Source organism: Rattus norvegicus, chromosome 15 (genome assembly GCF_021556685.1).
Source record: "Rattus norvegicus strain SHRSP/BbbUtx chromosome 15, alternate assembly SHRSP_T2T, whole genome shotgun sequence".
Lineage (NCBI taxonomy): Eukaryota > Metazoa > Chordata > Mammalia > Rodentia > Muridae > Rattus > Rattus norvegicus.
Genome location: NC_141548.1, coordinates 14,404,060 through 14,415,571, shown reverse-complemented (window position 1 = coordinate 14,415,571; position 11,512 = coordinate 14,404,060).

Here is an 11,512-nt window from a genome sequence, read left to right as displayed (position 1 = left end):
TGGTCTTCATGATGTGTTTCGGGCCATCCAGGGCAAAAGAGTGAGACCCTGACTTTAAAAACAAATTCTGTCTAACAACAATGTCTAGCCAACATCAACTTTTAGTGAGCCTTTTTTATTTACTTTGTGTATAAGTCTGAAGTTCACAGACATAGGGAGAAATCAGAAGGAAGGCCTTAGCTTTGCAGTGCATATGACAGCCCCTACCTGTTTATTAGGTCTACACTCTCAGAGCCCTGTGGCGTGAACCATGGTCTCCCTTCCAAGTAGCAACAGCAGTAGTGACGGAGAACGGAATGGACCCAATCTCGTCCAAAGTATTTGTGCTGGTCACCTCTGACACTGTGATAAAATGCTTGAGGAAGGAAGAAACGGAAAATACTTTTCCTGGCCTGTGATACAGGTATGACTTCAAAAGAATACCACAGTGACTCGATACATTCATCTTTTCTATGGTGGTTTGAAAGAAAATATCCTCCACAGGAACATAGGAAGTAGCACTATAAGGAGGTGTGGCCTTGGAGGGGGTGTGGTCTTGGGGGAGGTGTGGTCTTGGGGGGAGGTGTGGCCTTGGTGGAGGTGTGGCTTTGTCGGAGGAGGTGGACTTAGAAACTAGTTTCACTTCTGCTGCCTGTTGATCCAGATATAGAACGCTCAGCTCCTTCTCCAGCATCCTGTCTGCATGCACACTACCGTGACAATAATGGACTAAACCTCTGAGACTGTAAGCCAGCCGCAATTAAATGTTTCTCTTTATAAGAGTTGCCGTGGTCATGGTGTTTCTTCATAGCAATAGAAACCGTAAATAAAACAGCTTCTAGTACCTCATTCAACTATGAAGTCAGGGCATTAACAAATTGATGGAGTTAGCACCCTTGTGATTCAATCACTTCTCAGCTGCACCAGCAGCCGGGGACCAAGCCTTTTAAAACACGAGCTTTCATAAAGCATGTCGTATCCAAAGGGTAACTACCAAATGCATTGCCTTTATCTTGGGGTCCTAATAGTTTGAGATCTCTCTGACAAAAACTGTGATTGGGCATAGCCATCAAAGTTTCCTCTCCTATTTAGTTGTTTGTTTACAGTGTATGAGTTCTCTGTCCGTACACCTGCATGCCAAAAGAGAGCATCACATTCCTTAATGGGTGGATGTGAGCCACCACATGGTTGCTAGAAATGAACTCGGGACCTCCGGGAGAGCATCCAGTGCTCCTAACTGCTGAGCCATTTCACCAGCCCCCAATTTCCTCGACTTTAATCTAAGGCGCTTTGATTTCTTGCCTGGCAGAAAGACCCACGGTAAGCATAAAAGAACTCTGGTGCCTTAGAGAGTGGTGGCTAAGAGAAGCAGGGACAAATGGAAAAGTATGTAGGGACCAAGTCATTTTCCACACATTCTACATGCAGCTCAACAGCCCAAGCTCCAGGGACTCTGTGAGATCATGAAGACAAACTGCTCTGACCACGGCAGATCTCCCTAGGGGAGAGCTTTGTTTATAAGGTCACCTCCTCCAAGTACACACTTGCTACTGCACGGAGCTCTTCATCTCCTTGGTGACCTGGCTCTTCATGAGTTTTGATGTTCTCTTGGTACTGATTTGGGTTGGCACCTGAGTCCCCAAGTGTACCCAATAGGAAACTTCACCAGGTGCCTGCTTTTGCAAATTATTTTTTCTTGCATATTTTATGTATTTACATTTCAAATGTTACCCCTTCCCCCCTCTCTTGTACCCCCTCCTCCTTCCCCTTACTTCTATGAGGAGTATCCCACTCCCACCCACCCACTCCCAACTCAACACCCTGGCAGTCCCCTACACTGGGGAAATGAGCCTTCACAAGACCAAGGGCCGCTCCTCCCATTGATGCCAGACAATGCCGTCCTCTGCAACATATGTGGCTGGAGCCGTGGGTCCCTCCATGTGTACTCATTGGTTGGTGGTTTAGTCCCTGGAAGCTCTGGTGGGGTCTGGTTGGTTGATATTGTTGTTCTTCCTATGGAGTTGCAAACCCCTTCAGCTCCTTCAGTCTTTTCTCTAACTCCTCCATTGGGGTCCCCTTGTTCAGTCCAATGGTTAGCTGCAACCATCCTCATCTGGCAGAGCCTCTCAGGAGATACCCATATCTGGCTCCTGTCAGCAAGCACTTCTTGGCATCAGCAATAGTAACTGGGTTTGGTGGCTGCATATGGGATGGATCCCCAGGTAGGGCAGTCTCTGGACGACCCTTTCTTCAGTCCCTGCTCCACTCTTTGTCCTTGTGTTTCCTCCTGTGAGGATTTTGTTCTCCCTTCTAAGAAGGACTGAAGCATCCACATTTTGGTCTTCCTTCTTCTTGAGCGTCATATGATCTGCAAATTTTTTCTTAGGTATTCCAAGCTTTTGGGCTAATATCCACTTATCAGTGAGTGCATACCGTGTGTGTGTGTAAATTATTTTCATTGTTGCTATTCATGTGCCACCTTCTGTTTACAATAAATCATATATATGACCCCAAAATAATCTCGGGTCTTCCTATCTGTGTAGGTTCAGTCCATGTGGCATCTCCATAGCACTCAAAAGAACTATAGGTGAAAATAGCTGCCTGGTTTAATTTTACAGAATATGATTCCAGATGAAGAAGGGAGAAGAGGGAGGAGACGGAAGGGAAGAGGGGAGGGGGATTAAAAAAAAAAAGAAGGGAGAATAGCATATCCCAGCTATATGTAGTCAGTAGCCTTCACGTGTAGAACCTAAATATTTTACCTCAGTCTTCTCTGCTTGTGTGGAGGGGAAATGAATCTGTAGAAAGAGTAATGATTCTGAGAAATGCTTCCAATACCCCAGACATTTTTTAATGCATAACGAATTGACTTAAGTAGTTAGCACTGTGGTGTGTGTATGTGTGCTCATATTCATGTGGCTGCATCATATGCTGACGAATGCGAATGTAAATGCTGGAAGTCTGCCTCACATGTTGTTCCTCCGGCTGTAAACCATCCACCATGTTCTATGAGACAGTCTCTCATTGCCCTGGAGATTACCAATTAGGTTGAGCTGTATAGGCCAGAGCACCCAGGACCTGTTTGTTTCTGCTTCTTAAATGTTGGCCTTACACGTGTGTGCTGCCATACCCTGCTTTCATATGTGGGTTCTGAAGCTCACACTCTGGCTGTTGTACTTGCAAGGCAATACCTATTGAGCTTCCTCCTTAGCCTGTGGTTAACAACTTGAGTCTGGAGCTGAGATGTGTATTACACATCCACGTATTTGTTAAGCAAACTTATTTATAACGTAGCTATTATGTGCTTGCATTTTGCTCGTTAGAAAAATTACCAAAATGAGTAAACATGCTGCTGGGAGGCTCATTCACATGTGATCAGTATATGTAAGAGATAAATGTCTTAATGATGGCGCCACTGTTGCCTAGGTCAGACCTATTGCTTGCCCCTGGTGTCTGCCGACAGCACACTCTCAGTTCTTTTGACTTCCTGATCCAGAAGAGCGAGGACAAGAGTCAGCTTGCCTATGTTCTAATTATTTCACTTATAATTTCCTCTGGCAGTTTCAAACCTTCGGGTCTTATATTCACTACTTTGATCTGTTTGAGTTGATTTTGAACATGGTAAAAGATACATGTCTAGTTTCGTTCTTACACATTTTTTCCAAGAACATTTTTTAGAAGAGGCTGTCTTTTTATGATGAATGCCTTTGACAACTTTTTAAAAAACATCAGTGGTTGCAACTGTGTGAATTTTCTTCAGGGTCCTATATTTTACTCCATTAGATTACATATATGATTTATGCCAGTTTCTATTGCTTTTTCCTATGGGTCTGTAGTATCGTTTATGGACATATTTTGATATGAGGTTTCTCATTAGGATTTCTTTGACTATGTATAGCCCTTAGTATTTCTGCCTATATTTTTCTTTTCTATTAGAAATGTCGTTGAAATATTGAAGGATTCATTCTGTGCTTTGCCCAAAGAAAAGTAAGGATCCAAGACCATCTTTTCATGAGAAATTTAGTATCTTTCATTTCTTCATTCCTCAAGAGTCACCAACAAAAGTTTTATTTTTTTTTTCTGGCTGTTGTACTGAAAAACAATTTGGAGTAAGGAAACCTGGGTTTAAGTCTTAGCTTCTTCATTTTTGAAGTCTGTTGGGCTAGGCCGGGGATAGCTTTTCCAAGTATTTAGTTTCCAAGTCTGTAGAATGAAGATCATAAATCCTTGCTTCTGCCTGTCTTGGTGTGGCCATGAAGACCAGGCAGGCGTGAACGTTTCTGATGGTCTGGAAAGTCTGTGTCGTCAATTTCCACTGATTCTGAGATAGCAGAGGAAACAAATGTTCTCCAGATGAAACGACCGAGCTGGAGACTGCCTTTGCAGGTGAGAAATTAGCTACAGCAATCTATCTAAGATTAAAAATGTTCTTGCAGGAATAGAAACATTATGGAGTACCTCTACATTGTAAGTTTTATGCTTTAAATTATTCTCAAAATAGCAACATGACTAAGTGCTTTTAATGAAGTTGAGGCACAAGATTAGCTGCCAAAATTCATAGAGTTCAATTATGGATTTGAACCCAGGCCTATATCCCTAATTTCTTTTAACTGTCTCAGCTGTTTAGGATGTACTGTGCATCCGGAAATCTCTCCAGGAGACTTTCCACTTACATCTGTAATTGTTCAGATAACAGGTGAAACAGTATCTTTTTTAAAAGATTTATTATATATATTATACATACACACACACACACACACACACACACACACTGTAGCTATCTTCAGACACACCAGAAGAGGGCATCAGATCTCATTGCAGATGGTTGTGAGCCACCATGTGGTTACTGGGATTTGAACTCAGGACCTTTGGAAGAGCAGTCAGTGCTCTTAACCACTGAGCCATCTCTCCAGCCCGTGAACAGTATTTTTAAAGAACTTTTCTAAGTAGATTTTCCACATGATATTTCATGACTTCCTTCTGTTCTGGGAAGTCTGCTTGACCAACATGTAGAAGATGGAACAATTTTGTGTCACTGGGCAACCATCTGTGGTTTGGTGAAAACTCATTGGAGTGGCTGCTTGTTTGCTGTACATCTATAGTCAAACTTTCCAAGCCATAGATTTAAATACACTCTTTGTTTTGTTGAAGGCCTGTGTTGGCTAAAGACAGAGAGACTGTAAAAGCATTGCCAGGTACCCTGAGTGAGTAACCACTCTACTGCTTCACCTGCTTGCCCTTTTGTCTTTGTTTTAAAGCCAAGTTGTGTTTGTGTAGAAAGTAATTGTTTCTTAGAAACATGATAATTATCAATGTAGTGTATAATGACACTGCTTCCTATAATTTTACATTTTTGTTACATCCTGCTCTTTGTAAATATTCTCAACACTTTATAATAAAACATATTTTATATCAAAAAGTGATATTGGATGGAAATTATCAATTATTTTGGATAATGTGGATATTTCATTAACATTTTATTATTTTTATTATACTATATAGGACATAATACATAATGTGTAATACAATATTATATATTATTATATGAACATTTTATTATTAATTATTCCAGTTCATGAATAAGCAAGGTCTTTCCATCTTTTCATATCTTCTTCAATTTAATTTTTAAAATAATACTTGTATTTTCCTTTAAATTTCATCCAAAGTATTTTGGCTACATTTATTCCTAACTCCTTCCACATGCTCCCTTTCTTCCATGTCCACCACAATCAAAGAGATAGAATCAATAAATTAAAAAATAAAAGTTAAAAAAGCCCAGGCCCCTCATGAGTCCATACAGAATTATATCACCTTCACAGAGCTAATACTAATATTCCTCACATTTTTCCACAAAATAGAAAAGGAATACTCAAAATTCCTTTTGTGAAGGCAGTATTACCCTGATCCCAAAACCAGACAGCTTCAATAAGGCGAAAGTTATCAACCATTGAATATAAATGCAAAACTGTTCAATAAAATACTTTCAAACAGAATCCAAGAATATGCTAAGTTCTGACCCTTACTGACCCTCAAACCATTTCCACATTCAAAGGCCTACCTGCAAATCAGAAGCTCATGCACTACCTGTCCCTGGCCTTGCTTCAGTCATGAAGCTTTTTCATAAGCCCAGCCTAAGGCAGTCTAGATTCCCAAATCAGACACATAACCAAAGGAAGAAGTACACATGCCCAAGTCATATCCCCATAACACAACATAAAATATCAAGACTATATATCCACTCAAACCTGCTGATCCCATAAAGATGGTCTTCAATGATAATTATGCAAATGAACTCCAAGACTCAGATTTAAAATACTAAATAAATTTCATAAAATAATTCAAGGAATTTAATGAACACAATCCAAAAAAATGGCCCAATGAACTTATACATCGTAACAAATGCCTGGGCAATGTTCAAGAAAACAAAAATATTATAGTTAAAACACTAAATATACAGAACAAAAATAAGGTACTGAAAAAACAGAAACATAAGGAACAAAGGAAAACCCATCAGAATACCTCTGATTTCTCACTGGAAAGATTGGAAAGCAGAAAAGTCTGGAGCAATGCATTTCAAGTTGTTGAAGACCAAGGATGTCAACTTAGACTACAGAACCCACCAAAATTATCTGTCACAGTTGAATGAGAACAAAAAACTTTCTGTAATGTGAAAGGGTTAAAAGAAGCATTACTTGCGCTTCTCACCAAAGAATCTTCCTTTGAAGCCTGAGAACATTACGGAAAGACATAACTGGTTGTAACCTCATTGGCTTCTTTGTGGGTTCTTTTCTTCCACCCTTGTCCATGCTTTTTCCATTCTTTCGATTCCCTAACACTAGATGGGAGATTTTAAAAAAAATAGAAAGACAGGGGGGTGACCTTATTGTTAGAGTATTTCTTGGTGATTAGGGGCATCGAGTTTCTTGGGGGCAAGTTTGAGCTTCACTGTCAGGATATCTAATTTCTTCTTCTTTCTTCTTTGTGCATAATTACTTAACAAACCATGACCAACAACAAACAACAGCAAATAACCAATTACCAACAACCCACGTTGTCTTTCAGGGCCCTAGAGTTTATATACTCTCTGAAAAGTCCTCGGAGTTCCAAAAGTCACACAATTGTAGAAACACTCTTCAACCAGTGAAGATCATGGTTCTGGCATGAAGCAAACCATAGTCAACTGCTGTGGAAAATCTGAAGCAGCCCCATACTCAACACGTGGATTTAAAGTAAAAACACATTCTTACAATATTTCTGTGTTTTGTAAAGAACCCCAAACTCTAAAATTGTCGCTAAACTTCCCCTCTTCTGTTTTAAACCATTAATTGTGCTAATGTAGTGGGAAATTATAAACAGAAGAAATTATTTTAAATGTCTCTCTTGGATCTAAATTCATTGGTCCAATAGCAACCATTGACATATCACCTGCATTCCCCTAGGCCCTCTTTCTGGTTTATATTTAGAAAAAAATAATTAGTTTTAGAGATGCCTAAAACTTGCTCACCATTTTGTTGCAAATGACCATATTTCCCAACTAAAATCAAAGCACCAAGCGTTTTGGGATCTGAAACCTTTAGTAACTTGGTCACAGTCTTTTTGCAAATAATTGAATTTCCTACAATTGAAGCTCTGGGCATTTTGATATTGAAGACGTCTAGCTGTAGCTTGATCTAAGATATTTGCATGGTACAAGTTATAACCAATATCGGTCATATCCCTTATCCCCTTGTCCATAAGGCATGCCAACACCTTTAATGATCTAATAACTTTTTTACATTTGATAATGAATTTTCAAACATCAAGGTTTCTACCAACATATCTTTAGTCAAGATCTGATACAGTTTCATTCACAGGTGAGACTAATGTTTGCCTACACACACTGGGACCTGTGCTGCACAGAGGGCCTTAACCCTTGTGATGGTTTGTATATGTTTGGCCCAGTAAGTATCACTATTTGGAAGTATATCCTTGTTGGGGTAGATATGTCATTGGAGGTGTGAGTCCTAGCTACCTAGAAGTGAATATTCTGCTAGCAACCTTCAGAGGAAGATGTAGAACTCTCAGCTCCTCCTGCACCATGCCTGCCTGGATGCTGCCACGTTCCCACCTTGATGATAATGGACTGAACCTCTGAACCAGACAGCCCCAATTAAATGCTGTTCTTTATAAAACTTGTCTTGGTCATGGTGTCTGCTCACAGCAGTAAAATCCTTACTAAGACAGAAGTTGGTACCAGGAGTTGGGTATTGCTGTGATAGACATGACCATGCTTTTGTTTGGAAGAATGTGGATTTGGGGACTTTGGATTTGGAAAACAGTGGGATGCTTTAAATGGGTCTTAATGGGCTATCCCATTAAGAAAAACTTTGTTATTGAGAGTGATTTGAATTGTGCAGACATAGCCCAAGAGGTTTCAGTGGAGAATTTCAATATTTGGCCTGCAGACTGTTTCTGTGGTATTTTGGTAAAGAATGTGACTACTTTTTGCCCTTGTCTGAAGCGTCTGCCTGAGGCTAAGGTGAAGAGACTCAGATTAACCGCATTGACAAAGGAAGCCTAAGAAATACCCATCATAGATTTTGTTCTCTGGTTAAGTCTCATGAAGAACATTTTAAACAAGCATAGCAAGCTGAGAAAGAAAAAAATATATAAAAATATATGGTTTGAGTATTAAAAGGATACCAGGAAATGAAATGGAACTGAATCCTATGCTCCAGGAGAGAACAATTTAAGAGAATAGAATGTTGGGGCAAGATCTTACCCAGCTAAGATCCAGGCATGGTGTCATACGCCTTTATCCTAGCATTACAGGATACAGAGCCATGCAGATCTCTGACTTCAGGTCAATCTACAGAGCAAGTTTCAAGAAAGCCAACTGTAGACAGAGAGGGAGTCGGAAAAGAGAAAGGTGGTAAAAGAATAAGGGGAGCCATGTTCCAGTTCCAGCAAGCAGCAGAGCATGACAGCTTCAGCCACATGGCTCTGGCTTTAGAGAGAAAAATAGAAGGGACTTCCGGGACAATTAATGCTGGTTAGCTGGAGCTAAGAAATTAGCACTTAAGAAGAGACCAGTGTCACTGAGGTGAAATCTTCTGGGAAGTGTTTTCTGAAAGCAGAAAGAAGCTGTGTTCCAGAGATAGCCAAGGTTACACCTCATGCTGCAGTTAGCTGTACTTGGTAGTGTGTAAGAGTCACCCAGATGATACTGGTTTTGAAGGCATGAAGGGGTCATGAAGAGCAGCTGAGGCTGGGCACTGTGAGAGGCCATGGAAGGCCATTGGTGAAGGTGCAGCCTCGGTTGCAGTTGATGGCCCAGGATGGACGGGGTCATGCAAAGGAGTTGAGGCTTGGCACCATGAAGAGAGCCTGTGAGAGTCTATTGTTGATGCCTAGTCGCAATTGAGACCCCAGTATATTGGAGATGTCCGTACCATGGGATGATCACCAAGAGCAGCAGCAGCAGTAGAGTGGATCAATTTCCGCTTAGAGCGCTACAGAGGGCAGAGCTGGAGAAGTGATGCCGGCCCTTTGGAGGAGTCCAGAAGAGCATGTGTGGATCCCAGGCATTAGAACAAGAAGCTGTAACATTAAAGTTGCCTTGGAGACTCCAGGATTTTCAAGATGTCAGAGTCATAGTATAACACGTGAGGAAAGCCGCTAACAGGGAGTGGAGCCAGCCCAGGAAAAGAAGTTTGTTGCAGCCAACACAGATGAAAAAGGAGTGGAGATCTGAAGACCGCTTTGACGTCAGCCAAGAGATGCAGAGTTTGGAGTGCACCCAACTGGCTTCTTGTCTTGCCTTGGGGGTTAGAGTTAAGTGGTTGCATGAATCTCAGAAGTGACTTTGAATTTTGGACTTTTGACATTGTTGAGACTTCTATAGACTATGGGGACTTTGGAAGTTGGACTAAATGTACTTTTTTATTATGCTATGGCTAGGTATGCTTCCCACCCCCATACACTCATGTTTGAACAAGCCTATGGAGGCCAGGGAGTGGAATGTGATGGTTTGTATATGCTTGGCCCAGGGAGTGGCACTATTTACAGGTGTGGCCTTGTTAGAGTAGATGTGTCACTGTGGGAGTGGGCTTTAATAACCTAGTCCTAGCTGCCTAGAAGTGAATATTCTGCTAGCAGCCTTCAGAGGAAGATGTAGAGCTCTCAGCTTCTCCTGTACGGTGCCTGCCTGGATGCTGTCCTGTTCCCACCTTTATGATAATGAACTGATCCTTTGAACCAGTAAGCCAGTTCCAATTAAATGCTTTATAAGACTTGCCTTGGTCATGGTGTCTGTTCACAGCAGTAAAACCCTAACTAACACACCCCTCCAGGATACAGGACCCCCAGATGCTCAGAGCAGATAGTTCCTGATGTATATGCCATTTTCCAGTAATGATCTTTACAACTGGAACTTGAAGAACCCTCCATTTTCAGAAAGAAAGAAAGCTTTCACAGGTCTTCTAGATTCAATATTGCTGGCTCACTTGCCCACCTGGGATGATTGTTAGCAGTTGCTCCAGGTTCTGTTCATGACAGAGGAGAGAGAGAGCATTGTGGGAACCACCACAATTGGTTCCAGGAGCCAATGAACTGCCCACTCAAGTCCAGGCTGATCTTGATCAGCCTTTCCTTTGACTTGACCTGACTGGGATCTTAACACTGCTGAAGGTCTACTGCCAGATTCTGATGGGGGTTGGAGGGACTCTTAGAGGCTACCAGATAGTTCACAAATTTATCTAAGGTGAGTCAGGTGATGCAGAGAAAGAATGAGAGCCCCAAGGAATACCTAAAAAGACTTTTTGTAGCCTATAGGACCTACACTCTGTGACCCAGAAGCCAAAGAGCACAAGTCAACTGAGAACATGGCTTTTGTTAACTGACATACATCAGAAGCTTTAGCACCTGGATGGCTTGCCGGGTAAGCAACTGACCAAGTTAGTAGCCATGGCTGAGAAGGTTTTCAACAACCAGAAGACTCGTGAGGATTGACAGAACAGAGGACTAGCGAAGGTGCTATTAGATGGCATGAGCTACAGCTGTTCTGATAAAAGAGAGCTGAAAAACCTAGCTTGTGGAAGGAACAAAATTAAGCCAGCCTCCATTGAAGGAAAAACCTGTCCTCTATTAGAGAGGGAACAATGCACCTATTGCAAGGGAAAAGACCATTAGAAGAATAAGTGCCCTAAGAAAAATCAAAGAGAGAGCCAAAGGTTATGGAATTGGAAAAGCTAGATCACTGAGGGTGTCAGAGCTCAACTTCTCTTCCATGAGCCCTGGGTAATCATAAAGGTAGAGGGGAAAACCATAGATTTTCTGGTGGACATAGGGGTAAAACATTCTGTTTTGAACCAACTGCTGTGGCCATTGACAAATTAAAAAACATGGGTGCAAGGGGCAACCATCACTAAGCCCTATACATGGACTACCCAAAGAAAGGTGGACTTGGGAGAGGAATGGGTAACTCACTCATTTATGACCATCCCTGGGTGTCTTTATCCCCTACAGGAAAGAGACCTCCTCTCCAAAATGGGAG